The 4,098-nt window shown below is 38.8% G+C and overlaps 2 non-coding genes across 2 annotated transcripts; both read left to right on the top strand.

The window, feature by feature from the left end:
• Window positions 1-2,821: 2,821 nt before the first annotated feature.
• LOC143845796 (small nucleolar RNA snoR69Y) lies at window positions 2,822-2,918 on the top strand. Its single transcript, XR_013234532.1, has one exon. It is a non-coding gene; the product is annotated as a small nucleolar RNA snoR69Y (small nucleolar RNA).
• A 76-nt stretch (window positions 2,919-2,994) lies between these two features.
• LOC143845838 (small nucleolar RNA snoR53Y) lies at window positions 2,995-3,076 on the top strand. The gene has a single exon (XR_013234543.1). It is a non-coding gene; the product is annotated as a small nucleolar RNA snoR53Y (small nucleolar RNA).
• Window positions 3,077-4,098: the final 1,022 nt, after the last annotated feature.

Genomic DNA, 4,098 nt, shown 5'->3' with positions numbered 1-4,098 from the left:
TATCAAGTCCTTAAAAATTGGCTTAGGGCACTATAGTTTTGGAAAGGGGTTTTCAAGTATTTGGGATTGGGGTTATCTAGTATCAAAATAGGGTTACCAATTTACGAATGAGCTTATCAAGTCTCTTAAAATTGCCCAAGGGTACTGGAGTTTTAGAAGGGGGTTTTCAAGTCTTTGGAGTTGGGGTTATCCAATATCATAATGGGGTTACCAAATTCCGAATGAGCTTATCAAGTCCCTTATGAACACGTTTTTACTTCCTGTTTTTTTTTTCACTCGTTCATTTTCACATTTTTTTCTTTCTACCGTACGATTCATCTTCCTTATCCTCCATTAAAAGGAGAAGGAGAAATGCAAAACCCTAAAACAAATGAAAAACAAAACCTAGATATTGAGAGATAGATGGGAATGAACTCACGTTTCAAATTTTTGAGTTTTCCCGCCTCCAATGGTGGCTAAATGATGAAGAAGATGACTGGTAAGGTAAAAAAAACAAAGTTGAAAATGAAAAAGTAAAAAAAAAGAGGGAAATAAGAGAGAAGAGGGAAAAGTGGAAAAGCAAAACGTGTTGCTTAAGAAAAGAGCATTTTCGTCCAGCTTTTAATGACAAGACCTCTTTTGTCCCTCGTTGATAATTTCTGAAAAGCATGGGTCCTGTTGATAATTCCACCTAATTTTTGTCCCCCATTGGTAATTGATCCTAAAATCTAAGCTACCCTAGTACAATATAGCTAACATCAGAAAAGAAAAAGATTGGCACACTCATTTGAAGTGTCCTTATAACACAAACCATTATATATTAGGAAACTTTTCTATCTTGGAAGCATTTTATATATGCAACATGACCTATATTTTAGGAAATAAAGAACACAATAGGAAATCACATACGTTTGTAATATAGCAACTTACCTTCTCCATTGATGTGATCAAGATCCTAATTTTGGGAAGCATTGGTGTATAGTCCATATATACACATTTGTGTACACGAATGTAATATGAGGAAAAGGATTGTGAGCTTGAGCGTTGGAACCTTATGGTGAGCTTGAGCTCTCAAACCAATGAGGCCCACATTGTTAGGATGATCCAAAGCATTCACTAGAAAGGGCCTTACATAGATAGGGTGTGTACAAAAAATCAGCTCCATAGGATCATCCTAACCCATCCATTTGTGGAGGTCAAAATGGACAGACCACAAATCTGCCCATTTTTGCCCTCCACTTTTGGAGGGGTTAGGATGATTCAATGGAGCTGATTTTTGGTACACACCCTATCTATGATAGAGCCTTGCAAATGAATTGTTTGGATCTCACAGAAATTGTGGGACCCATGTGATTGGTGCACTCAAGCGCTCCATTTGATGTTAGAGCTCAAGCGCACGAACATATTCCTCATGTAATATAGCAAAATTTGAATCAAACATTCTTAATTTTCATTATTCTTTTTATAGGATTCTTTTCATTACGGTATCAGAGCAATTATACTATCAACCACACCTCACTAATCTCATTCTCATTCATCATGTGAGCCTGCAAAAAACTAAGAAACAGCCGATCGGATTTTGAGTAAACCTTTTTTGTTTTCCGATATTTTGCCGCTTCTCATCATATGGAGATACTGGTTTCAGCCACTAGTTTCCTGTTTTTGTTTCTTGATTTTCAGCCACTTCACCCTCAACTCCATTTGAAACTGCAGTTTATCAAGGAAAAAAATAAATCATAATCATGGTAGCCAAAAGTGCACTTAAGGAAACAAATTTCCGTTTTTGTCCTGTAATTCAAACATGCCTTAAAAGTTAAAATAAGGTAAATGATAAATTCACACCCCCTGTAGGATAATTCACACCCCTGTAACGTGAATTGACGTTAAAAAAGTTAAAGTCTGCCATATACCCTCCTTTAAAGGCGTGCAAATTATCCTACAGAGGGTGTGAATCTATCATCACCCTAAAATAATTTGTAAACCCTTTTAGCATTTCTTTCACTAATATTTGACATCTCATAACCCAACAACTGGGGGTGCAACTCGGGTCGGGTTGGGTCGGGTTTGGGTCGGGTTGAGGCCAACCCTAACCCAACCTGAGATAGCATTCCCTCAACCCAACCCAAGCCTCGGGTTGAGGAGGGTCAACCCTAACCCAACCCGCCTCCAAATCGGGTCGGGTTGAGGATGGTCAACCCTAACCCAACCCGCCTCCAAATCGGGTCGGGTTGGGTTCAGGTTGAATAGAGTTGGGTTTAGGTTCATCTAAGGCCAAACAGAAAAATACAAGGAAAAAATATAATCCTAAGAAAATCATGAAAAAATTAGGTGACGGAGGTCGGGTTCGGGTTGGGTTGCCAAGGCCCTCAGCCCTAACCCAACCCAATATTAAATCAGGTTGGCTTTTGGCTTTTCCAACCCAACCCGAGCCAAAATCGGGTTGAGCCCGACCCAAGTTGCACCACTACCAACAACCCATTCGTCAAGTTGGCTCACTCGGTAAATTTGTGAAAATCCAAGGACTCTAGTGTAAATAGAAAGAAAGGTTGGAATGCTAGAACCCTAACCCTAGCTTCACTATTAAAACCCTTCAAGGCCTTTTTGTACTCAGACCGAAACAGAGGCCTTTCATCTGCTCGCCCAAGCAGAGGAATCGTCTTCTAACCTGTTAATTTTTATATGGGAAGATTGGTTTTTCCCTCTTACTCCTATTATCTACACCTTGCTTTTTAATTTTTCTAAATTTTTCTGTTTTTTCTTAAGTTGATAAGAAAACAACCCTCTTCTCCCCTTTCTCATTCTCTGTTTATTTTTTCTATTCATTTTTGTTCTGAAATTCTGTTGATTATGCGATGATGATATTGTTAATCCCAGCTCATTATGAGACCTTCCATTCGAAGGTCAGGGAAAAGACTTCATAACACAATATCTGAGTATCAAAACCCCACATTTTCTTTCTGCAAATTACAGAATTACAGATTTAGTAGCTGAAATTTGTATGGGTTTTTTTTTTGGGTTCCCGGTGATGATCATTTTTACCATGCTAATTCTGAGATTCGTCAAAGAATGAATACTTATACGCTATTCTGAGGGAACCCTTTTTTTTTATTCTCTGTTTTTTTTTTTCAAAGTTCCTCTGTATGTGTATTTTCCTTTTTAATTCTATGTTTTGCAAGTTCATATTAAGAAGAAATACCATTTTACAGAAGATAAAGGGGACAAAGATCTGGACTACATTCCTAGTATGCACTTGACATTTCTTGAGCTCCTATTAGTAATGGTGTCAAAAGAATTGATAATGCCAAAAGTGATATTGTGCTTAATAGGAGAGGTCCTTACCAAGCCCCATCATCCTCCTTATCAAAGGCCAAAACACTACTTATTGGATGTTGATGTATCATGGGTGTCATCCAAGTTTCCATCCATTGGAACCAAGCAAAGCATTCCATTAATTATCTTTTTGATTGCACGACATAGACTCATAGAGTAGTAGAATATGTAGTCAATAAGGAGGAGATAAGCACTAGTTTTGGTTAGAGAAAAAAACATCATTACCAATAAATCCACACAAAATTCTACCTTTTTTTTGAATTTTGGCTTGGATATCATAGGAAGGAAACAAGGGTGACACATCACCAAGCATGATATTAGTAGCCAGGGATGCCTCCTGAGATGTATGCTGTATTGGCAACCAAACAAGGGGTTTTGCTGATGTGGCACCCAAATGCCAAGCAAAACCCTTGAGCCCTCCTGGATTTGGTGCAAGCAGACAGACCCCCTAAAGGGATAAGAGATGCCGAGGGCATCTCTGATGAGAGAATCAGAATCTCGAGGCGGTCTCAAGGTTTGCTTAGGAGCTTTGAGAATGTCTTATGACACCACCACCATATCTGACAGGGAGATGATATTTTCACTCCTCATTACGTGCACGCTCCCCTTATAACCTGATTTGACATGAAAAGTGGGCAACTTTATGTCAAATCACGTTATTAGGGGAGCGTGCAAGTTATGCAAGGGGGTGAAAATGTCATCACCCTACCTGAAAACGGCTCTTCTTCCTCTCCCCACTTCTTCGCTGCTTGGGCAGCAAATTTTAACGTAAATTGTAATACCATTAAG

The sequence above is a fragment of the Tasmannia lanceolata genome, unplaced genomic scaffold (assembly GCF_043159265.1).
Source record: "Tasmannia lanceolata isolate RefF3 unplaced genomic scaffold, GAP_Taslan_0.1 ptg000002l, whole genome shotgun sequence".
NCBI classification, from domain to species: domain Eukaryota; kingdom Viridiplantae; phylum Streptophyta; class Magnoliopsida; order Canellales; family Winteraceae; genus Tasmannia; species Tasmannia lanceolata.
Note: the sequence above shows the minus strand (reverse complement) of the source record. Positions and strands in the feature narration are given on the sequence as shown.